The 26,485-nt window shown below is 41.4% G+C and overlaps 2 pseudogenes across 1 annotated transcript; both read left to right on the top strand.

Annotated features, from left to right (window-relative positions):
* Positions 1 to 7,526: 7,526 nt before the first annotated feature.
* LOC146258605 (uncharacterized) lies at positions 7,527 to 9,268 on the top strand (annotated as a pseudogene). Its single transcript, XR_014729778.1, has 4 exons — positions 7,527 to 7,661; positions 7,753 to 7,900; positions 8,195 to 8,419; positions 8,512 to 9,268. The product of XR_014729778.1 is annotated as an uncharacterized LOC146258605 (transcript).
* A 1,760-nt stretch (positions 9,269 to 11,028) lies between these two features.
* LOC146258604 (uncharacterized) lies at positions 11,029 to 11,638 on the top strand (annotated as a pseudogene).
* Positions 11,639 to 26,485: the final 14,847 nt, after the last annotated feature.

The raw sequence follows: 26,485 nt of genomic DNA, 5'->3' as shown, positions 1-26,485 counted from the left end.
TGATACTAAGTTTGTCCGGTAGCATGTTGCGCTAGCTACCTATTTAAACAGAACTGCTCTTTATAGATATTGGTTCATACAACTGTCATATGGCTTTACTTTCATTGGCTCCCTTGCATAGACCTTGCGCGCACTCTCTGACCCCTCTAAGCTTGACCATCTGATTAACATATGATATGGCCTCTCAAGTAAGATAGTGGTCAGCCCAGGTCACCTTGTTTACGTAAGCCTAGTGTTACCCAGAGTTCAGATTTGGGGGTCGGCCTCTCTTTGCACACAAAGAATGCTGAACACAATTCTCATACAGCAGGGCCGAATCAGTGGCTGCTTAGGGCCCCCGTAGCTGCCAGAGGGCCCCCAATATACATGAGATTACAGTTTAACGTACCGTTTCTGCAATTAAACGCTGCTCTCGATTAAACGCCGCACCAAAAATGAACAGTTTAATTAACACCGCCCCAGAAATATGGTAGGAGTAGCATGTCCTGAAATACTTAGTAGCAGCATTAATGAACATTCTCTTTTCTTGCACTAGGGGTCCACTGTTAGGTATACATACCTTACAAATTACTCTAGCTCAGTGGTTCTCAAACCATGGTACGCGTACCACTGGTATGTGTGCCCCCTTCTAGTGGTACGCGGAGGAATCTTACAAATATTTTAATACCTTAACCATGATATAATTGAAATGTAATTTTACAAAGTTTTGCTTTCCCTTTAATATTTTTGTTTCAAAACAAAAATAAATGTTGGCCCGCGCAACTACCTGACGGTTCTCGGGTAGTGGCTCATGCAAACATCCACGATAATTACTGCGCAAACTGTGTAGCTCAGGGCTTCAGACTGCGACCAAATGGTTGCATTTTGCGACCAGTTTTGAGACAGTGCAAGCATTGTTTACAAGCACTTACGCAGGTGCGACCTACACATTTTGAAATTATTGGGTGTGCACAACGTCAGCACACGTTAGCAACGACGCATAGATAAGACGTTCTAGTACAGCGATATCAGTGAGTCCTCAGCATTAGTACCGTAGTTAAAGTCTTGGAAAGTTTGGGCTATTTTTCGCTATGTTCCTACGAACATGTTTTAATGTGCCAAACCAGTGGGTTTCCCTCCGTTCTTTTGGTCTGCAGTCTCACGAGCCCTTCTCATGGAGGCGAGCAGCTAAATACGTATTTAGCATTAGCGATGTTAGCTACTGTGTCCCTGCCTGTATTTGCGTTGTTGTGCTGTTATAATCAGCAAGTGTCGTGATATAGGAGGACTGTTAGAAAAGCACTTCATCATACATTTATGTCATTTAGCTTAGACTTGCATGTACAGTACGTAATGTCACATTAAATAATGTATTTAATCTCAAGTTTGTGTGGTGCGTCTGACCCAAAAAAACTGACCCATCTGCAACCGACGCAAGCACACCCCACAATTTTCCCAGAAATTGTACCCTCTCTACATTAATAATTACATTGCAGGTTGACATAAGGTGTACCCCTAATTTTCAACTTGCGCTCCAAAAAAAATTCAGTCAGGGGCTACTGTGCTCTGTAAAAAAAGTTTGTCTGGAGCCCAATAGGCCTGGGTATACGCTACTGTATATTAACGTTGGTCATAACGGTGGTACGGGGTGTGAAAGTTTGAGAACCACTGCTCTAGCTAGCTGTTAGGCTGCATTAGAAGGGAAGCTTATGAAAAAAATCGCAAAAAAAACAAATAGCAGTCTAGCCTATTGCTAACGCCTGTCTAGATTATTTATTGAGAACTGGAGAAGCAGGTGCTCTTGCGTTAGCAAGCGAAACAGGTTTACTGGCTTTACAGTAGCTTAGGTAGTCTAGGTGTTTCCTTTATTTAGTTGTTCTTGCATTCCTTGCAAATCATTAATAAAAAGCAGATGAGATAGAGCTAGCTAGTTTAACTAACAATGACATTTGTGTGTTGCTTAATGGGTGATTTAGAACAGCGGTTCTCAAACCTTTCCCCTGGCGACCCCCCAAAATTCCGTGGTGACGTCTGGCGACCCCCTATTCTAGTGACTAGTGGAAACATGGGGGAAAACTGAATTCTCCTCCCCCAAAAGTAGCTAGCGCTACGGCTGGATACTCCTCGATAACTAAAAAACGTTCTGAGTTTCTTCCACAATCGACCGAATTGGCCAAACAAGGCATGTGCATTTACCTTACAGTGTACATAATCTAGCTAATTAATGTTGTTTTTCCAAGTTTTCTAGAAATCTGCTCAAATCGAGGCTTAACAGTGCTATTACTACCACCGTCATAGCTGGTGCAGAGCCTGGGCTGGCGTAGAAGGAGGGAAGTGGGAAAATGGATGAGACGGAGACAGGAGGGTTCAGCCAGTGGTGATATTCTCATTATTTTTAACTTTGTTGCTCGAAAGGACAAACATATTACAGTAAAATGCACTCTGTCTAGGTGAGAGGTGTCTTTAAACTGCTGTCAACTCAATTAGATTTTAAAGTGAGGCATATTTCTTTGGTCAGATAGTGTGGACAGGCTTAATATTCGTTCAAGTGAATGGCTGAGTTTTATATGCCATTTTGTTTTACATGTTTACAATTACAATAGACTATGTGGAAAGGCTAAGAGATGCCCTTTATTGAAAATGGAAAAATAAATATAGTGATGAAAGGGCCATGATGTTTGTCTATGTATCTTTGCAGTAAATTTGGACATTTGCTTAAAAAAATTGAAAGTTAAGTAACTAGTAGTGAAGTTACTTTTCAAATGCAGTAACTAGTAAAGTAATCTAGTTACAATTTTCAGAAGTAACTAGTTACTTTTTCTGAGTAAATACCCCAACACTGAACATGGTATAATAAAAATAATGATAATTTGTATAACATTTTTAATAATTAGGAAGTAATGCTGACATGCTCATGATTGGATTAGTTCACCAATATGAGCTCTTGAATGTCAGTTCAATATGTCTGACTCCAAAGACCTACCTTTATGTTACAGTAGCCGCCTGAGGAGGACTTCTCTTTAGGATATGAATATAAACATTGATGATCTCTTGTCAAAAATAATTTGTATCCTGCATTTTTATTGCGATAAGCGCAAAACCACATCTTCCAGATTGCAATGTCTGTTAGAATATCACTAGTGCCTCACATAAATGTATGCTTATATTGTATGTGTCAAATATTAAATTTGACTTCATATATTACTTGTGAAAACCAGTATAAATCATCATTAATTACTCAAGTGTTACCTTGTCATCCTGCAGGAACTACTAGTGATCTGGACCATTATTTCAAAGTGAAAAACATGTTAACACCTCACTAACATGTCTCCCCGCAATAATTATATACAACATCAAAAAACTGCAGTGATTGAGTCTAACATTTTTATTATATGTAGGCCCTCCTGGAAGATTTTCATGAAATTGTAAAATTAAATCTTGTCATGAAAAAATGCACATCTGGGCATGCCAAAATTCTATATTTTGGACTGAAACATTGTTCACATTCAACAAACTGTCAAACATAATGGCTAAATTAAAACAAACAAACATTAAACAATTAGATTGTGAGGATAAACAGAATGTACATACAGCTACTGGCATCATACTATTTATTTTTTGGTGTCATGTCTCTTAGTTCTCCATTTTTCTTTTTTCCCCCTCTATGGCACTGCACACTGGTTCCTGTGTGCACATTTGTTGGCAAGGGCATGCAAAGTCGTACAGCTTCTGCCCATTTTGAAACTCAACACGTAATCTACTGTACGCTGTGATGTCACAGGCTTCCAACTCAGCAATGGTAGACGTATCAACGATAGTGATGGGAAGTTCGGTTCATTTTACTGATTCGGTTCTTTGAATCTCGTTCAGTAAAATGAACAAATCTTTTTTTGAGTCATTCGTTCATTTCAACCGGGGGGGGGGGGGGGGCAAACACGTCCACTGCAAACACGTATCATATGGTAGTGCATGACATGTGCACCAGCAGATACTATTTCAAAAGAAATAAAAGGGAATAAGGAAATTGTTTCCTCTACTAAAAAATACAATGCGGGTCACGTGAAAAAAGGATACAAATACTCGTAGAAGGTAGTGATGGGAAGTTTGGTTCATTTTACTGATTCGGTTCTTTGAATCTCGTTCAGTAAAATGCAGGGGCGGCGCCAGAATAATTGTTATGCAAGTGCTGAGGGGGTGCTAGATCGTTGACAGGGGGAGCTGCGCTATTATATATATATATTTATTTATTTTGGTGAGCAGTCTCACAAGCCCTACTTACCAGGCGTCATGGAGCCGACCAGCTAAATAGTTAACTAGCGTTGTTAGTTGTAGCTGTGTTTGTGCTGTTGCTCAGCAAGCAACCTATCATGCCGGTGTGATGTAGGAGGGCCGATCAACAGGCACATCATACATACATTTAAGAAATGTAAGACTTGTATGTATAGTACGTAATTTCACATTAAATAATGTATTTGAACTCAAGCTTGTGTGATGCGTCGCTGAATCATTGCACTGTTTATCACAGCCTGAAAACATACCGATCTACAACCGATGCAAGCACACCGCATTTATCACAATTAAAAGTTTTAAATGAAACAAGCACAACATTCAGCATTCAATCAAATATCAAAATCAAAAAGCACCCAGAGCACTGGGGAATCAGTATTCACCATATTGGTGATAATTATCACTTAGTAACAGTCTCAAACCAGGACAATGCGACGGTTGTTGTGATTGACGGAAAATACATCAATGATGCGCTGAACATCCAGAGCCTTCGCTCTTCGTGTATTGATGGCCAAAATTGCCAAGTTGCTGTTTCGGTCATCCCCACAGTTGCTTCCAAGACATGTTTTCAAGCGTCGGAGACAGGAAAAAGATCTCTCACATGACACAGATGTCACAGGAAGTGTCAGGGATATCAAGATGAGTTTATGCAAGTCCATAAAAGCATCTTTATATGGTTCCATAAGTAACAGCAATTCAGTAGTGTTTTTAAACGAGTGTCCTTGTTTTGTTTTTCTTTCAAGCAAACGCCGGACTTGGTGCATCTCTGCGTTTAGATTTTCTTCAGTGATGCCATAAAACTGTGCCATGGGCAATAGATACTTATTGTCTAAGAAGGACTTGTGTTGTGGGCTTAGAGCTGAGACCCCCCGATCACATCGTCGGCATCTTTAGAGGAGCGTCTCGTCAATTCACTGACCAGTCTGTCAACAACTTGATAGAAGCAGTCGGTGCGCAGATCAGAGTTGCGAGTACGGTCTGTGGCTTTGTGGTCGGGCATCTCTCCTTTGTGATGATATGCTCCCCGATGCTAGGCCAACCTTGGCACACAGTTCATTTGCACGGTTTTGTATATCGCTCCAATATTCCTCAACGTTTTTCAGAGAGTGCTGTAACGACAGATTGGATCAGATCACTTGCTGATGAGATATCGAGTTTAGGTGACTGCAGCTGGTCTGAAGCAAATTTGGTGATCCGGAAAATGTCCTCAAATAAAATGAGGCGCAAAACAAACTTTTGGTCGATAAAACCCTGCATTGCCCTGGCATCTATTTTTCGCCTTGCATTTGTTTGTACTCGAACATCCTGCAAAGTGGCTAGAATGGCAGGGAGTGATTTTTTAATTGCCCACAATACAGAGTGCTGACATGCCCAACGTGTTTCACTAAGTTTCTTCAACTCGACTGGCTGTTGAGATGGTTCAAGCTCCTTCTGTTTTTTATTGAAAATGTCATGGACCACTGAACCAGAAAAAAAATATTGTAGAGCATTTGTACAATCTCAAAAGTTCAAGTATTAACGGGCCTATCATGGATTTAAGCCAGAAACCAGATGAAGGACCAAGACGCCCTATCCGTAAATACCCAGCCCAGATGTTTGGAAACCAACAAAGAAGCTTCCAGTCTAGATGGTTTGACCATTTTGACGGGTCAAACCATCTTTATGAATGCTTTATGAATGAAAAGCGCGGGAGCATGGTTACAATTCACTTGAATGCTACGTCAGACGTCTCATACAAGTTGATGACAATCAAAATCGAAATAACGAAAAGTTTTTTTTTTTTTTCTTCACCATGCTGTTCAGGGCGTCCATAGAATTCAGCCTGAATATAATAGATATATTGAAAACAAATATTACTGGGGTGCTATGGGGGTGCTTTGGTCATTCAAGCCCCTAACTACCCATGATAAAATGAACAAATCTTTTTTCGAGTCATTCGTTAATTTCAACCGGGGGGGGGGGGGTATATGTCCACTGCAAACACGTATCATATTCTCATGTAGGTTAGTGCATGACATGTGCACCATCAGATACTATTTCAAAAGAAATTCCTGCATTAAAATAATGTATCATGAGTTTGTATGATTTGGTCATGCATTATCACACTAGCATTTAATTATCACGTCAAACAATTACACTGCACAAAACTGTAAGTGTAAATGTAAAGTGAAAATAACAAAACCAATCAGTATGATGACTTGGGCGAATATCATTCACGTCCTACTAAAACAGCGGCCATGTGAAAAGGAATGAGGAAACTGACCGAGTCGGGAAATGAAAGAATCGTTTGTTACCTCTAGCTACAGAGACTATGCAGGTCACATGAAAGTCAGTTGAAAAGTCACAGACTGAAATTATTTTATTAGTTTAACGCTGGAACGGTGTCAGATTTAATCTTCATATCTTTATCCTCATCCAACCAGGATTTACATTTGCATTTAAGGGAGGAATCTCTTTTAGAAAACATTGAAATCTTTTCTGTCTGCAATAACGCTCTCGGCCTCTACGCAACTTCGGTGCAACTTTGGCCGCATTTACACTTGACTTCTTAGTCTAGCGATACATGATTATCCGTTATTTTCCATTGGTTACTTATCGACAGCTAGCTACTATGGCTAATTAAATGCAATTACTTGCTTTAGCTTTGGCGTTTGAGGAGCCATAGCCCTAGCCTGGTAACTAAGGTAGGTTACTAGGGAAGGTTTACTTGTACCTACTCTCCTTGTCCTGATTGGTCAGCTGTCAAAAAGGCGCTTGACGTCACCCAGCGCTTTTCTGAAAAGTTGAGAAAATTGAACTCTAACCCAGCGCTTTTTTAGAACTTTTTAAAAGGCGGCCGCTTAAAAAAAAAGGCATCCTCCTTTTTCCTTTTCCCAAAGGCTTGCATGTAAAAAGGTGCTGAAGGCAGCGCTTTTTCAAAAAAAAAGAAGTCACATGTGAACACTGCCGTAGACAGTAGAAGAAATCACACGCAGCAATTGACTGGTTGGGCAACCCTGGATACAGAACTGTTAACGGTGTTTTTCGCCTGGAAGTCTCTAGAAATCTGGCACCTTATTGAACAAAATTAAAGAGTGAGAGAGTTCACATACACCAGAATGAACACGTTCACAGTATTGTTCATCAGGCAGTAATACAGTACGTTCAGTTGACGTTCACCAAAATTATGAATGAGTTCATGAACTTTCGTTCAATGAACGCGTTCAGGCGCAACACTGGATTTAACGCCTACTGGAGAGAGTTGTGGGAGACGACGATGATTTGTCAAAGTTCTCATTGCCAAACTCCAGTTCTTCTTGGCGATATCCAGGATCTTCAACCCCGTCTTGACCAAATACCTGACCGATGAGCCAGTTTTGCCCTTCTTGGCCAAAGATCTGAGTGAGCAGCTAAAGGTAAACAATGAAGCTAAGGCCTAATTCAACTGAATATGATATATCTATATTAAACAGTCCTGCCACTAATTGCTTGCTGTAATTTCAATAGAGTCTACTGAGACGTTTTTTGAAGAGAGAGCTCCTCCAGGACCTCACCCCCCTGCAGCTGACCAAAGTCAATGTGGCTGATGAGGCGAACGGGGTCCCAGTTATGAATGCTGATATAGGCCTGGGCGCTGAATCTGCCATAAGGGTAGGTTCAATATATTCTCTTTGTAGCATTACATGTATGGATTTTTGTACTCTACACCAATTTAACAAGTTAGTGTTAATGTTAATAAATTTACCTTTTTAAAATTGTATTGTACTACTAGCAATGATTAGCAGTTACTGTATAGTTTTAACAACTTATTATACATTTATTATTTATCAAGTTCAATGAGGGCGATAACCTTTGTTAGAAAACTATAAATCTTACTTTCTATACCATTTACAGTGTGGGTTTGCATTTTATATTCTACTTGTCAGGCAGGGTCAGGAGGCAGGGTAAGGGAGGCTTTCTGTGCTCATCTTCAGGAGCGAGTGTAGGCAGGGCCTGGTTAGCATGGTTAAGAAGCTACAGGAAAAAAGTCCCTTGAAGAATCCACTGGTCAGGGCCATATGATGTTTGGACCCCACAAGCATGCACATGGATCCAGAGTGGTGCCTTTCAAATATGGAGACTACAGCGCAGAAATTGCTGCAGGATAGTCAGTTGCCAGGAGGCGTCTCAGCTGGTTCGGAAAAATATATAAATAAAATATGTCCTCTAATATTGACACATTGAGAAATTCAACACATTAGTGATTATTTAATTCTCTCATTGGAGGTGATGTGATCGTCCAACAGTTTGAGAGCTTTCTCACTGTTGAGGCTAGAGATTAGTATTTCAGCCACTGCAGCAGCTGATTAATGTCTTCTTGCACTCAGCACGCAGAGTCTTACCCTGAGTTGTCATAGTTTTGTCAGAGCCTTCTAATTCTCTCCCATGGACAAGCCACAGTTGAGAGAGGATTCTCAGTCAACAAGCAGGTGTCTCTGTAACATCCTTGAAGAGTCGATGGAGGCCTTGAGGTTTATTTGTGAGATGGTCAGTGGCTGTGGGGGCGTTCTAAAGGTACCTCTGACCAAGGAGGTCCTGGCTTCTTTAGCCTCTGCAAGGTCAAAGTACAAGATACACTTGAAACAAGAAAGGAAGAAGAAAGAGACTTCCAGACAGCCTGAAGAGGAAAGAAGCTGAAGACAAGTTAGAAGTGCGGAAAAAGAGAAAAGTCTTAAGAGAGGTGTGCGACTCACTGCAAAAAGATGCAGATCAGCTAGCAGAGAAGGCAGATGGGAAATCTGGGTCATTAATGGCCCAACTGATCACAAAATCCAACAGAATACACAAAGAAAAATTCAATGATCTGGAGGAAACTAAAAGGTTAATTGAAAGCAAATCAAATGAACTGAGGAACATTTCAGGAGTTTGAATCAGTATAGTATTCATCAAGTTGGTAAATGAGTGTTGTTCTTTGTTAACCCCCCCAACTACCTTTGGGTCGTTTTGACCCACAGCTATGTTGTGACAACTTCTCATGATAAAAATACATAAAGTGAAACATTTTCCTTTGCGCGGTGTTGGGGTCGTTTTGACCCACAGCTATGTTGTGATAACCACATGAGCCAACACAGGAAGAAGCAGAGAACCGATGCCACAGTGGTCCTGACAACTCTGCGCTTCTGTCTCTGCTCCTGCAGAGGGCCGCTGCGGGTCAGCCTAGACACGATGACAAAGTAACACAGCAGCAAAACTAGGCCCGGTAGCACCAATGAGCGCCCTTCCCCCCTGCAAATAGGTTGGACAAATGAGCGCCCTTCCCCCCCCCCCCCCTCTTCTCGATCGGAAGAAGGAGCTTGGTTCCGATCCCAGTCTGTCACACCACTCTCATGCTGTTTCAAGTCGTTGTCAAGTCAGTGATGTTCTGAAAACTTCACAATAAAAAGAAAGTGAAATTTGTATTCCTTGCGTTGTCTACCTAGTCGGTTACGTGACTCTGGTGCTGTTTTGAACTTATTGAGGCTCGCCAATCTTGGAATATTCCACCACTCTCGTGCCGCTTCGAGGTCATTGTGAGTCACCACTCCTAGTATGTTACACCACTCGTGCCGTATCCAAATCGTTGTGAACCACAGTGATGTTTGAAAACTTTTCACAATAAAAAGATAAGTGAAATATTTGTATTCCTTGCATTGTCTACCTGGTCTGTTACGTGACTCGTGCTCTTTTCAAGTTGTTGAGACTCACTGTACCTAGTCTATTACACCACTCTCGTAAGACTCAACAGGGAGGAACACTCGCTGGACGTCGGGGGTTATCACTTGATCCAGGTCACACAGATCCTCCAGGGTAACCCCCAAGTCGCCAGAACTAGTGTAGTATATGTCCTAGTCAAACAAAATGCTGTAGGGAGGGAAACAAATCTATTTGTTATAGGCTACTTATTAGCTACAGGGCCCTACAGTAATAACCAGAGCTTTTCAAATGTCGCGTCTTGCAGGCCAGAGTAACTGAAGAAATTTGCTAAAGCCTAAACATGAAAAGGAAGGCTAAAGGGGGGGATATTGCCAGCTTTTTTGCTAAGAAAATTCAGAGTACACAGGAGGAAGAGAATGAGAGAAATGAAGGAGAAGGCAGTAAACTGGAGAGACCAGGAGGGTCCGAGCAGGAGAAGACCACGGAAGGAGTTAAGGAAACAAGTGAAGCATACAAGGAAATAAGTGAATCAGAAGAGGAAATAAGTGAAGGAGACGAGGAAGAAGAAGAATCAGTGAGGGATGAAGAAGAGGCTCTAGGTTGAGAGAGAGGGACAGGCAGGGAGTAATCAGGAGGAGGCAGATGAAGATGACAGGAAGAAAGATAGTACACCTGCAATTCCCCCTGGACCACATGGTATGTTTTTATTCTTCCATATAAATTGCCATACAGTAGGATAATATGTAATGTCACTTATATGCATTGGCTATGGCCATGTACTGTGAAATTGCATTAGATCATAATATTTGCCACTCCTCTTTTTTAAGATATCAAAATGCAAAGATGATGCAGCAGTGCAGCCTGGTTTAAAGACAGTCCCAAAGACACAACATGGAGCAGCAAAAAGAATGCTCTCGGCCATGGCTTGAATATTCCCTGTCTAAAGATTCAGCATACTGCTTACAAAAAATGGCTATTCTAACTGGAAGAAAGTAATTTCTAAAGACAGTGGGTTCAGTGTACATGCCAGATCAGACACATGTAAATGCCATGACTGTATGGAGTGAGTATAAAAGAATGGCCAAGCAAAATACAACTGTCTTGCGAATGATGGGAGATGAAAATCAAAAACAAGAAATCAAAAATCAAAACTAAATTAAAACTTTGCATGAAACCTTGCTGTTGACAGCCACTCAGAATATTTCCCAACGTGTCCATGATAAAACAGAAACCAAAAAAAACTGGAAATTTCCTTAAAATGTTTGGCCTTTTGAGTAAACACAATGCCTTGATGAAAAAACAACTGTCACAGGGTCCCAGAAATGCAAAATACACAAGCAAAAGCACTCAATGAGATTTTGGAGTGTTAAGCAGAAATGGTGAGAGAGGAAACAATAAAAGTTAAAGAAAGTGAGCACTTTTTTATTGTACCGAATGAGACTAAAGATATTCAAAAAAAGGAACAGCTGAGGAAGATGTTATTACAATGGTGGGGTCCAGGGGAGCTTCCTTGAGTACCAGAAAGCAGAGCACTTAGGATGCAGCCAGTTTGACAGAGAAAATTATTTAATGTCTGGAAAAGTATGGACTGGAACACAAAGTGAATCTGGTGGGTCAAGGCTATGATGGGGCTGCAGTCATGAGTGGCAGGTGCTCTGGGGTCCAAACAAGGGTTAAGGAAGTTGCCAAATATGCATTTTATGTTCACTGCAGGGCATGAATCTTGTCATTGTGAACAGTGTAAAAAATGTCCCAGAAGCTGCATGTTTTTTTCACACTGGAAAGACTGTACACATTCATGTTAGGCTCATATGTTCACATTAAGTGGATGGATGTTCAAAAAGAAATGTTCAGTGGGGCACCACGAGAACTACCAAGGCTAAGTGACACTAGATGGGCCTGTCACTATGTTTCATGTAGAAACCTTATGGACAGGCTGACTGCAGTAATAAGAGTGCTGGATGAAATTTCAGATGAGGCCAATCCACAGAGAGCTGTAGACGCAAAAGGACTACGGTCTCAAATTGACTTAAATTTCATAGGGTTCCTTTCAGTCTTCAGAAAAGTGCTAGGTGAAACAAAGTTTTTATCTGATATGCTCCAGTCAACTAATGTGGATCTTGCCAAAGCAGTTGACCTTACTGAAACCCTCAGACAGACATTGGAAGATAATCGCAAAGAGGAGAGCTTTAATGAGCTGTGGGGGACAGCAATTGAAACATACAATGGTTGCATAATTTCTACCATTGTCAAATCAAAAAGAACCAAACACATCTATGAGACTACATGATCGTCTTGTAACATCTACACTTGGACAGCAAACACATGTTGACAGCAAAGATGCCTTTAGAATAGACATATTCATTCCCATCATAGACTCGATCAGTGAAGTGGACAAGCAGTTTTCAAACTCTAGCAGCAAGATAATGAAGGGTATACAAGCTTTAAACCCATCAAACAATAATTTCTTAAAGGAAGAATTTGTTTTTTAGTGGCTGAGGAATATGGCTCTGACTTGCAAGACTTGAAACTGAGATACACCAGGCAAAAAGACTTCTTGAAAGAAACACCAAATGGCAAAGTAAACCCGTCCAGTCTGACAGAGTTTGTGACGTTCTTGGCGCCTTTTAAGGAGATTGTCTTTGAGCTTTTTTGCTTGAGCAAGATCGCTATCGTTTTGCCAGTGAGTACTGCTGGGTGTGAGCGAATCTTATCAACTTTGAAGCTTGTAAAACCACTGAAAGACTACAGCTCATTCAAAATTCTGCAGCTAGATTATTAACAAAAACTAAAAGGAGAGAACACATTAGTTCTGTCCTAGCCACTTTACACTGGCTCCCTGTTAAAACCTACCTTTTTACCGAAGCATTTAAGTAATTTTATCTCAAATGGGTTTTACTACTTTTATTAGTTATATTATTGTTCTTATAGATTTGCTATTTTAATTATTACTTTTGTCACTTGTATTATTGTTTTTATGTAAAGCACCTTGAGCTACAATTCTTTTATGAAATGTGCTATATAAATAGTCTTACTTACAAAAAAAATCACCTTCGCTCAACCATGGCAGATGACCGTTTGAGAAATCTGGCTGTTCTCAGTATTGAGAAACAGCGTGCAAAAGCACTAGATTTAGATACATTTGTGAAACGTTTTGCTTCAAATTACAACAACTGTCGCCTTAAGCTTTCATGAAAAAAATGGGTGATAATGGGTTTTAATTATATCACAACGGTGGGTCAGAATGACTGATGGGTCAGAATGACCCGAAGATAACACAAGGGTTAAGACACGCCACGTTAAACGTATGGCTATATAGCCAGTTTGTGATGTCAAATGTTTAGGCATATGTAGCGGGCTGAACATTTAGTGTTTAATAAATGAAAACTTGGCACCCCTTTATTTTTTTTAAACATACGTTTACAAATTGTCAACTGCAATTGTCAGCCTCCACCAGTGCATTAGATGGCGCTAGAGTGTAGAGTGAAGTGTGAAGCTAGAAGCTTTGGTGACCAGCAAATATGCGCCAGAATAAAATGGAAACCAAAGTATGCACAGTTTGCTAACTGTCTTCACACAATCTTTTCTATTCTCTTTTCTTCTACCACAGGTTGGTCAACCAGCTAAATACTAATTGAATGTTTGGTGAAATGATAGTTTGGGGTGTTAGCGATGTGTGTGTAGTGAATAGATTTAACGGAGGAGTATTTTGTTGTTTAGTTAGGATCGGTGATTTACTGCAAACTTCAAAGCAGTGCGCCGGCCATTTCAACACGAGTGTTCAGAAATTCACAAATGTTAGTTAATTAATAGTAGGATTCACAGTACATATAGAGGAAGTATGATCAATGTAAAAAATGTGATGATTGTAAAAGTTGTAAAATGTAATCGGTATATGGAAGTTGAAAGGAAAGTGCGGGTGGTAGTTTTGGCGGGTTAGCCTAGCAGTGGGCGTCCTTGCAAGATTTCGACTTCACGAGAGGCAACGGCTACTTGCTACTTGTGTGTTTGATGGCTTTTCCAATAGCTTATTAGTTATAACGCTGAGTTTTTCTGAATAATAATAATTGTAATTTGAAATATGTGTGTATATGCATAAGTTTGCCTAGTTGTTACATTGTTGTACAAATGAATAATAGGACTATGCATAAAGAATCACTTAAATGTATGTAATGGTATTGGTGACCAGAAAATATGCGCCAGAATAAAATGGAAACCAAAGTATGCACAGTTTGCTAACTGTCTTCACACAATCTTTTCTATTCTCTTTTCTTCTACCACAGTTGTAGAACATCTATGTATCGGCTCAGGCACCCCTAGACCTGAGGCCGGTAACATTTGGGGGCTCGTCCGGGATCTAGCGCCACCAGGTGGAGAAGTGTTGATCCTACAACGGTGATCCTGCGTCAGAGCTTCAGGGAAGGCTGCAAAGAGTGCGTCATCCAGAGAGCCGAGGCTTCAGGTGTCCAGTAGAGATGGCAGCTTTAGAACCACGTCGGGCGCTGGTCTGGGACATCCATAAGAAACTACCGTCATTGAGTGCCAGCCAGTTACTCGAACTGGCAATTGCCGTAGATGATGGAGAACAACAACAAGACCAAGATCTAACTGTACTAAGTGAACCTGAACTATTTTACTTCATCACAGACTTTGTTAAAAGTGACCAACTCAAGGAACTTGAGGATGAGGGTTTGTCACGCCTGCTGTACTTAAATGACATCATTGATAGACTGTTGGCTAGCAAAGATGATTCTCAATCAGCAGGTGATGATGCAACGACCACTCCGACTCACATTCCGGATCACCATGAGACTGTTCCAGCCGACAGCCCACTGGCCAACAAGGGGCATCGGGCCAAACTCACAAGAGACCCTGCTACCAGAGACAGAGAGAGTATTCGTTCAAGTGTTTCTGAGCAGGTAGTAAGGTTTACTGATGTTGCAGCTTATCTGCCCCGAAGAGAGTTTAAGGTGCATGGAGGTCAGATATCAGATTCTAGTTCTGACATAACATACAACAGTGTCTGTAAACAAATTGATGAGGGTATCAAAGAGGGGTTTACAGAATCAGAGATTATTCGAACGGTACTAAAGGTAATCAAACCAGGTACTTTTAAGGAAATGTTAACAAACAAAGACGACCTCACAGTCGCAGAGTTAAAACGCTTCCTTCGGTCTCATCTGCGAGATAAAAGTAGCACAGAGCTCTTTCAGGAGCTGAGTAACGCAAAACAACAAGACAAAGAAACTGCGCAGCAGTTTGTATACAGAATAATGGGTCTCAAACAACGTGTACTGTTCGCGTCACAACAAAGTAGCGCTGAGTTTGACTATGACAAAAATCTAGTTCAAGGGGTGTTCCTCCATACACTTTACCAAGGGCTAAGTGAAAAAGATAGAAACATCAGATGTGACATCAAACCTTACCTTTCCGACTCACGAGTGACAGATGATTTTATCATAGAACAGGTAGCCAAATCGGCGAGTGAAGAGGCAGAGAGACTGAAACGTCTGGGCCCGCCAACAACTAGACTCAAACCAGTGACTGTCAATTCAACACTGCAGGCTGATGGTGAACATAGTGAGCACTTGCAACCAACCTATGTTGACAGTGAAGTCCAAGCCAATCGTACGGCTATAATGCAACTTACAGCACAAGTGTCAGCGCTGACCAAGAACCTTCAGAAGATGGTTAAACCCACTGACAGCGAAACTTCAACAGCAGCTTGTCCACCCCCCACTAGCACTTCATCTCGGAGAACTGACACTAGAGGTAAATGTCAGGAATGTGTCCAGAAAGGAAACGAAAACTGCCCTCACTGTTTTCGTTGTGGCCAGGCAGGCCACAGAGCGATTGGCTGTTTAAAAAAACAGAGTTCGGGAAACGGGGTGAGATCACCGGGGAGGGACAGCCAGTGATCAGTGTCCAGAAACAGTCCCACCTTCGCAATGACAACGTCAAAATGAACCAAACACCAATCTCGCAGGCCAAACCAAAAATAATGAAACATGCCGCTCAGTTGATTGGCCGGAAATGCATGGTCTCATGTACTATCAACGGTGTTGGTGTCGATTTGCTGCTAGACACGGGGGCCCAGGTTAGTGTCGTTAGTAGGTCTTGGGTAGAAAGTGAATTGCCACATGTCCAAATTCAACCCCTAGAGAGTCTACTTAATGATAACTACCTCCATGTCACTGCAGCCAATGGCACAAGTATACCGTTTGACGGATGGATTGATGTACTCCTGGAAATACTGAGCAATGTACATGGGAGAATAGGAATACGTGTACCCATGTTAGTTAGTTCGAGCTGTGCAGGTTGTCAGCTTTTGGGTTTCAACGTGATTGAAGAGTTGATCAAAGAGAATAGTGAGAAGACGGGTGGGCTAAATCTTAATGCATTGTTAAGCGAAGCAATGAAGCTCACAGAGAGTACGACACAAACAATGGTTTCATCAGTCATTGTGATATCCCCTAAAGAAACGCTTTCAAACTGCATTGTGAATGTGGGGAAGAAAGGCTTTACCATCCAAGCAGGTCAGATAAGTGACATAAAATGCAGAATTAGATCTTGGCCAGAAGGAGGGACAATGATATTTGAGCCGGAGATGGAGGGGAAATGTCCAGACGGGTTAGAACTTTTCCCGGCTATCGTCGATGTTCCGAGTGGTTTCTCCAAGCTAGTCAGAATCCCTATCCAGAATCCTACGCAACATGACATCTATCTCCCACAGAGAACTGTGTTAGGTTGGCTAGAACAGTTAGTTCAGTTGAACCCTGTGATCAAGCCTAATAGTCAAATGCCTGCAAGTCAGTCTAACACTTCAGTAATATGTTCGGCCCAGACAAACACCGAAAAAGCCAACGAATCAAGAGCTGAGCAACAAAAGAACAGGGTCAAGGGAAATTGGCACCCACCAGTAGACATATCACATCTCCAGGAAGATGATCAAGAAACGGTTCGAAATATGCTCTATGAAGAATCGGATGTGTTTGCACGTGAAGATGATGATATCGGTTGTATTCCAAGCCTTTCACTGAAAATCAATTTGAAGGATGATACACCTGTACAGAAATGTTATAACTCGATTCCTAAACCCCTATACAAAGAGGTTAAAGAATATGTTCAGAACTTGTTGACACAGGGTTGGATAAGAAAGTCCACTTCGCCATACTCATCTCCGGTAGTGTGTGTACGAAAAAAAGACAGCAGCCTAAGACTGTGTGTGGATTTCAGAGGACTGAACAGTAAAACGGTCCCTGACCGGCACCCACTGCCCCGAATACAAGACCTGTTGGATAACTTAGGGGGATACACGTGGTTTTCGATCCTTGATCAAGGCAGCGCCTATCATCAAGGGTTTGTACATGAAGACTCAAGACAGGCCACTGCTTTCAGCACTCCTTGGGGGCTGTACGAGTGGGTGCGAATTCCATTCGGTCTCACCAACGCCCCTGCTGCCTTTCAAAGATGCATGGAGGGAGTTCTGGAAGGAGTGAGAGATGACTGTTGCTCCCCTTACTTGGATGATGTACTATGTTACTCAAAGACTTTCAATGAACACGTTGAAGACCTGAGGCGAGTGCTGTGTCGAATGAGAGAGCATGGAATCAAACTACGTCCAAAGAAATGTGAGATATTTAAGCACCAAATAAGGTATATAGGTCGTTTAGTGTCGGCCGAGGGTGTACAAATAGATCCCAAAGACATAGAGGCGGTACTGTGTTTAAAAGAGAAAGAACCACAGACAGTAGGAGAGGTCAGAGCATTGCTGGGTTTTCTTAGTTATTACCGTTCATTTATCCAGGATTTCTCCAGGCTAGCAAAACCTCTTTTTAATTTGCTTCAAAGCACAGATCAGATCATTAATAGACCTGCAAAAGGGAAAGGACAAAAGAGAACCCATGGACAGTTGCCTTCAAAAACACCAATACAGTGGACACAAGGACACAGCTCTGTGGTATCCAAGTTTGTGAGCATGCTAACTAATCCACCTATCCTGGCATACCCAGACTTTGACCTCCCATTTATACTGCACACGGATGCATCGAATGAAGGGTTAGGGGCTGTACTCTATCAACAACAGGAAGGTATATTACGGGTTATAGGCTATGGGTCCAGAACACTGACACCAGCTGAGAGAAATTATTATCTACACTCTGGCAAACTTGAGTTCCTCGCTCTCAAATGGGCAGTATGTAATAAATTCCGGGACTATCTCTACTATGCACCCACATTTACTGTGTACACGGATAACAACCCGTTGACGTATGTTCTGAGCACTGCCAGACTTAATGCAGTAGGTCATCGCTGGGTGGGGGAGTTAGCTGACTTTCATTTTGACTTAAAATACAGGCCGGGGAAGATGAATGTGGATGCAGACACATTGTCTCGTCACCCTCTTGACTTTAATGAGAGAATCAGTGAGTACACCGAAATATTGCCACCGGATGTTGTCTCTGCTGTCTGGCAAGGAAGTAAAGCAGTCAGAGATGAAGATGTGCCCTGGGTAGCTGCACTACAACTTCAATCTGCAGACGAAAGTGCATTACCAGGAAATGTGTCAGTTGTGACACCTGAGGATATCAAAGCTGCACAGCAGGATGATGCTGCAATTAATGAAGTGATAACTTTAAAAGAAAAGGGATGGAACCCAAACTGTAAAGAAAAAAAACTAATGGGACATGAAACCAGGAGGCTAATCCATGAATGGAACAAGCTTGTACTGCACAATGGGATCTTGCACAGACAGACAGGATGCCGCAAGCAGCTGGTACTACCAAACAAGCTAAGACCAATGGTACTACGTAACCTACATGATGATTTGGGGCACATAGGAGCAGACAAGGTGATACATTTAGCGAGAGAGCGATTCTATTGGCCCTTTATGCAGCGTGAGATAGAAGATTATGTGATCAGGAAGTGCTCATGTATCAAACAGAAACGCCCTTGCATTCCAGAGAAAGCTCCCATGGGTTGTATTACCACAAATGCACCTTTTGAATTACTCTCTGTAGATTATCTCCATCTTGAACCAAGTAAAGGGGGTTATGAATATATTCTTGTTTTAGTTGATCACTTCACACGTTTTGCACAGGCGTACCCAACAAAGAACAAATCGGGTAAAACAGCAGCTGAGAAAATCTTTCAAGATTTCATTCCTCGTTACGGATTCCCGGAGAAACTACATCACGACCAGGGACGTGAGTTTGAAAACCATCTTTTCCAGAGACTTCAACAGCTGGCTGGAATTTCCCACTCTCGTACAACTCCCTACCACCCACAGGGGAACCCAGTGGAGAGACTGAACCGAACGCTGCTACAGATGCTTCGGACACTGCAGGAGGAAAAGAAATCGGAGTGGAAAGAACACCTTCCACATATAGTCCACGCATACAACTGCACAAGACATGAAGCAACAGGATACTCACCATTTTTCTTGCTGTACGGAAGAGCCCCGCGCTTGCCAGTAGACCTTCTATTTGATCTTAAACCAGAAAGTGAGAAACAAACTCAAGAGACATTTGCACAACAGTGGGCCACAAGGATGCAGGAAGCATACAAAATTGCAGCCGAGAATAGTCAAAAGTCATCGGCAAAAGGGAAGAAGTATTATGACAAAGGTATCAAAGGTGCTACTATTAAGCCAGGTGACAGAGTGCTTGTTAGAAACCTCTCAGAGAGAGGTGGCCCAGGCAAACTGCGATCATACTGGGAGCGAAAGGTGCACCGAGTCGTAGACAGGGTCGGCAATGGACCTGTGTACAAGATCCAAGCTGAAATGGGGGACAAAACCCTCCGTGTCCTACACCGGAATCTTCTTTTACCTGTGAATGACTTACCTCTCGAAGTAGATCATCCCATCAAACCTGTGAAAAGAAATACTAAGGAAAAGCAAAAGACCAACCACGAAACAAATGGAACAGACACCGAAGATTCAGACGAGGAGGAATTCACATACGTACGTCGATACTTACCTCGGTTCTGTGTCACCAACGTCCGAAATGAAAATAACCAACCCAAACAAAGTAGCAAGTTAAGAGTTTTGGCACGGGAGTTCCAACCTCAAAGGCAAGAACAGGACGAACCAGAGCGGACAGCGGAACCAGGACCTGAGGTGGAGGCAGTGGTGGAGCCTCAAGCCCAACAAGAAGTACATGACTGTGGGCCCGGAATGGCACAGAGAGCAGAAGGTGAACCAGAGGCGGTACAGCAAAATGAAATTCTGGAAGAGACCGTGAGGAGGTCATCCCGAGCTACAGTACCTAGAGAACTGTTCACTTATAATAGCTTTGGGGACCCATCTTATCAGCCATGGAAGTATGGTGCTAATTCTGTGATTCAGACGCCAACCTGTTTGATGCCTAGTAATGTACTGGCATGTCAAATTCACCCAGGACTCAGTTACTATTCCAGACCAGTAATGTGGACTTATTAGACACTGACGATTTGACAGCAGACTTGACTAGTAAGCGCAGATGTCAGGAGACATCTCATAAAAGTAGGGGAGAGTGTAGCGGGCTGAACATTTAGTGTTTAATAAATGAAAACTTGGCACCCCTTTATTTTTTTTAAACATACGTTTACAAATTGTCAACTGCAATTGTCAGCCTCCACCAGTGCATTAGATGGCGCTAGAGTGTAGAGTGAAGTGTGAAGCTAGAAGCTTTGGTGACCAGCAAATATGCGCCAGAATAAAATGGAAACCAAAGTATGCACAGTTTGCTAACTGTCTTCACACAATCTTTTCTATTCTCTTTTCTTCTACCACAGGTTGGTCAACCAGCTAAATACTAATTGAATGTTTGGTGAAATGATAGTTTGGGGTGTTAGCGATGTGTGTGTAGTGAATAGATTTAACGGAGGAGTATTTTGTTGTTTAGTTAGGATCGGTGATTTACTGCAAACTTCAAAGCAGTGCGCCGGCCATTTCAACACGAGTGTTCAGAAATTCACAAATGTTAGTTAATTAATAGTAGGATTCACAGTACATATAGAGGAAGTATGATCAATGTAAAAAATGTGATGATTGTAAAAGTTGTAAAATGTAATCGGTATATGGAAGTTGAAAGGAAAGTGCGGGTGGTAGTTTTGGCGGGTTAGCCTAGCAGTGGGCGTCCTTGCAAGATTTCGACTTCACGAGAGGCAACGGCTACTTGCTACTTGTGTGTTTGATGGCTTTTCCAATAGCTTATTAGTTATAACGCTGAGTTTTTCTGAATAATAATAATTGTAATTTGAAATATGTGTGTATATGCATAAGTTTGCCTAGTTGTTACATTGTTGTACAAATGAATAATAGGACTATGCATAAAGAATCACTTAAATGTATGTAATGGTATTGGTGACCAGAAAATATGCGCCAGAATAAAATGGAAACCAAAGTATGCACAGTTTGCTAACTGTCTTCACACAATCTTTTCTATTCTCTTTTCTTCTACCACAGTTGTAGAACATCTATGTATCGGCTCAGGCACCCCTAGACCTGAGGCCGGTAACACATAGGCCTATCTAAATCTAAATTATCAGAGTATAGTTATCATGGCTAAATAAGGCCTAGCTATCAACAGTAGTCTACAATTGCAAAACTAACCTAAATCCATAAGCTATCTATGTCCTATATTTTCCCGACACAACAACCATGTTATAAAGTGAAGCTACAGGGTAATGGAAGTTGATTAAAAGTAGGCTATATATATATTTAAAACAATGTAAAAAAAAAAGAAAAAAATCAATTTACAAGTCAATTTACATTTACAATTTACATCAACGAAGTAAAGGTCTAAAAAAGGACCTCGACCTACATAGCCTATCATTCACGTCAATCATGGCGTGTCGTTTCATTTTGATGAAGCGGTGGATGAGGAAGCTGTCATAGTACGAAGCTTAAAGGGAACGTTCTTTCTGGAAGAAGTCACGTGGCCGTTTGCATTGCTTTTGCCATTATGGATTGTACGATCCATGTTTTACCTCTCGGGCTGCTTAAGAATAGGGTGCATGGGCAATTAGCTTGACTACTTACATCTGACTTGAATTAGTAGGACTACGTGAGCTGAAATTGGCCTTTAAGAAACTGCTGGAGCCCCGCTTGACTTAAGCTAATTCAAGTCTGGTTTGGGATTTAAAGTCCAACTTATTTGAGCGGCCTTTATGGAACTGGCCCCAGGGGCTGACTAAAACTCAAACTGACTAAAACACATGCTTAATATAATTATAAAAAATAACAAATTTAATTTTCAATTTTCATCATGGAGCATTGGGGCTTATCATTTCTTCCATCTTCTTGATTACATTTTGTCAATTATTTTACTTTGACTACAGGCAAAGAAGGTTGTGGCATGGTCTGAAACAGGCAGAGACAAAAGCACGATAACTGAGCATACTGAGATAACGTACCTAAAGTCAGGAGCCAACACTAACACGTCTGGCAGAAGCGTTGAACTGGTGATGAGTGACTGGAAAATTGGGGTTAAAATAATGTGGTGCTGATGAGGGGATGAGTTGCAGGTGTGTCAATTTCACAGGAATATTGGAATATGTGACATCCGGAGCCGGTAGCCAACACGTGGAAAACAAGAACTCAGTGTTTCCCCTACCATTTATATTAGGGGGGCGCCCCCACCCCCCAACAGCAAATTTTAAGGTTACCTTTACTATAAAACAGGTCTATAGCTTGCTCTTTTATTAAACAAACTAAGTGGCCTTATGTTATTTATCTTATTTACACAACGGCATGTTATTTCTGTCTCTACATCTGTGGTTGACAAAGTGGGCGACCAGCGAGGGGGGGGTCACAAAATGATTTCCAGAAATCAAGGAACATTTTAAAACAATTAGAAATTGCATATTTTAGCATATAAGTTAAAAATAGTAGTTAAATTAATTCATGCAAATAAAAAAGCCATCAGCCTTTTGATTTTCCACCAGGAGGACGCATTAGTTGAACTGTTTAGTGACCGAACGTTAAAGGCAACATTCTCAGCCAAGACACTGGCTGTATTTGGATTTCAGTGGAGAGGGAATACCCATGGCCGCAGGAACTAGGGGTGCTGAGGGTGCTGCAGCACCCCCAGACAGCACAAGAATTTAAAATAATTGTGACTTGAAAATCCACCACCGTGGCACAGCCCTGCAGCAGCGGACTGACCATTGGGAAACCAGGCTAAGAAACGTAAGGGTGGGGCTAAAAAGTATACCAACTGAAAAATGGCTGTTTATTTTACACAAAGCTCAAAAACTATTTTGCGCTCAAATAAAGGCCCGAAATTTGACTAGCGCACTACGCGCTCTCGCATCATATCGAACTCCCAAACTAGCATCACATCAGACACAGAATGTGCATGCATTAGCAGGTTAGCTGTGGTGGCGTATGCAGGGGTCGGTTCAGATGGGCCAGTCTGGATCAAAGTCCGGGGCCTATTTTTACTCCCACATATACGTAAACCACCTCCATGGATGCGGGGTCACAAGTAACTGGCACCATTATTTTAGGGGTCGTGTGCTGAAATGTTTGGGAACCCCTGCTCTACATGCTCGGTCGCAATCAGGAAAACCATTCAGATTATTCTCCCCTGGGATATATTTATTTTTTATTATTAGGCCTATTTAAAATAAATAAATCAAACAGTTTACAGCTGTCATTAGTTTACCTGTTAAACTATGTTGTTAACTTGTTTATTTTACACACGTTTACATTGTCACTTGACAATGAGGAAATCATTAAAGCAGTGAATCATTTTATCCAAATAGCAGTGCTTGGGATATTTAGGATGATAATGCTGTCACAAACAGTTTTAAATCTAATGAGAGCCTAGTATATCTCGACATAACACATCAGCATTTATTTGGTAACTTGATTTGAGCCATAAAAAATGTCCCCTGAGATAATGTCTAATTTGGGATGTGAAATGTCACAAGTAGGGTTAGGGGTCCACTAAGTTCACTAAGCAGATACTGGTGGTCCATGGTTTGTAATCCAGTCCAAACATTTCAGTGGTAAATCTATTACAGCACCAATGTCAGAAATGTTATGATGGAAGGGGGAAAACATGGGGTGTTGACTTTCTTGGCTGAATCATTGTGCTTGCCCACCACTGGGTACCTCTGCACTGCACTGCAGTCTGATGGACAATAAATGATTTACAATACTTTGATGAGTTTCATGGAAGGTACTCTCTTGGAAAGTACTCTCTGATGTATGCTGTAAACTTCAACAAGATACACTACTCAAAACAATAATTCAAAGAAGTATTCAGTGATTGATTCACAAGCAAGCTCCCCTCTTTTTAATATGGTCACAGAAGCTTAAGATAGCTGCCAAAAATAGACATAGCAATTCATGTTGTAGGTCTTACTTGATGATCCTTCATCATTTAAATGAGCCCAGCTGCTATTTGAGCAGTCTCAATATCAGTCATGTAGAAATAGATTGTAGGTTTACTTAAGTTTGTATTGTGGAGTTGAGGTTTTGAGGGGCAAAAAAGTAAGTTGAAGATATTTTGGGGGGTATGTGTGTATTGTACTGTGCACTGTAGGCTTCATCCTTCAAGGCTTTAATATGCAAGACAAATAAGACACAATGTTTTTACAGTTACTTCACTTATTCACCACCATTTAGTCAATGACAAGTAATACCAAAATGCTCTAGGGCACACACATACTGTTCACAATGCTGTGGTATAAATACCGTCTGTCAGGGAAGCTATCGTAGAATACTGGCTCCCAAATGCTTGAGGTGAGAGGCTCGTCAACAACTACTTCGGGCTACACTCCACGCTTCTCCAGTCCCCCATCCCAGACCTGCTCCTTGCACCTCTACATCATGCCAGACAGACTTCCAATAAAAACAATGACAGTGTTGATACCCTAGCACCATGTATCACTTTGAATATTAGTAATTGGGCCTTGATTCCTATACAGGTCCAGCATGTGCAAGGCTGGGGAGAGGGAGAGCTCTGCGGGACCATGAGCCAGTCACCTCAAATCAATAAAATGCACCTGTATTTTTATGGATGATTTAGTCAGTTGTCAATTGGTTGGTACATTTTTGGGTAATGTGCAGGCAACCATATAGGTCAGAAATTATTACAAGGAATTAGCACTGAAGTCATTCTACTCAGATACTGTACTATAGACCTTTTAGATCAGAGTTCTTCAACCCTGTCCTCAGGAACCCCCTGTCCTGCACGTTTTAGATGTTTCCCTGCTCCAACACACCTGATTCAAATGAATGGGTCGTTATCTAGTTATGCAGAAGCCTGTTAACGACCATTCATTTGAATCAGGTGTGTTGGAGCAGGGAAACATCTAAAACGTGCAGGACAGCGGCCCTCGAGGACCAGGATTGGAGAACCCTCAATGAACAAACTCAAAAGTAAACTAGAGAGGGTAGAATTTATGGGGAAATTGTAGGGTGTCCTTGCTTGCATCAGTTGCAGATGGTTCCATCCCCTTAAGTTCTCATATTGCATAATTCAATAAGAACCCCCTTTGAAACAAGCTGAACCCCCTTTGAAACAAGCTGAACCCCCTTTGAAACAAGCTATTGTAACAATGTTGTATTTTCAGATGGAATCGCGATTCAAACAGTACCATCTGCAAACTGAAAATATGCCCCTAAAACGTAAATAAGACATTACTTTGTCAGAAAACGTCTCACATCGCCATTAAATAAGGGTAACATGGGGGCCAGAGTCAAGGATATGTATATTGTCGCATGAGGAGGCCATCATGAAAAAGGTGTGGATAAGTTTTATATCCACATAGCGGCTAATGTTAGCTTTCTAGATACCCACTCACGGGTTGAATAGCCATAGTGGCTAACTGATAAGGTTAAATTTGGCTCATTGTTATTTCATTAGAAATAAGGAAATGTGTAAGAGAATGTTAATTTTCTTAGACGTCTGTTTAACTAGAACCAGAAATGAGGCACAGTTTAAGTACATACCACAGGCACTGTACTAGTTAGGTAAAATAGCCTGGATTATTCAACATCTATGATGAATTAGAATGATTTTGTCAGTATATTTTGCATCCCTTGCAGTCATTAATGGACCCACTTTTTCAAACATATTTTACTGAAACAACATGGAATAATTTATTTCAAAGGCTACACAGGTGTAAGGCTGGGTGTCAAACCCGCCCCCACCTCTCATATGCTAAAGTCTGGAGTTTCTGGACGGTCTCAACTTGATGGCTCTCACACCCCATTCAAGATGTGGTCTGATTGGTTGTTCTTGTGTATAAAGGGAATTGTAATGCATTGTTCTTTGGATTCTTCATCTCCTGAGACCTTCTCCTCAGTTCTGCCTTGTCCTACTGTCCTACTCCTTCCTCACCTCTTGCTTTCTCTCTGATTTACAATGATCATGGTAGAGTAGGTAAGATTGAAAACTTTCATATTGTAACATGTTTAACTTGTAATTGATTTCATTCATTTGCAAAGTTATTAAATACGTATTTCACTTAACCGTACTTTGACCATTCTTGCTCTGATTTAACCCATAGAGTCAAATACCTGGAATTCTATTGGTATTGGCATTATTTAGTTCATGCTAATACACTGTTC

Source organism: Hypomesus nipponensis, chromosome 14 (assembly GCF_054491055.1).
Source record: "Hypomesus nipponensis isolate SF chromosome 14, ASM5449105v1, whole genome shotgun sequence".
Lineage (NCBI taxonomy): Eukaryota > Metazoa > Chordata > Actinopteri > Osmeriformes > Osmeridae > Hypomesus > Hypomesus nipponensis.
Note: the sequence above shows the minus strand (reverse complement) of the source record. Positions and strands in the feature narration are given on the sequence as shown.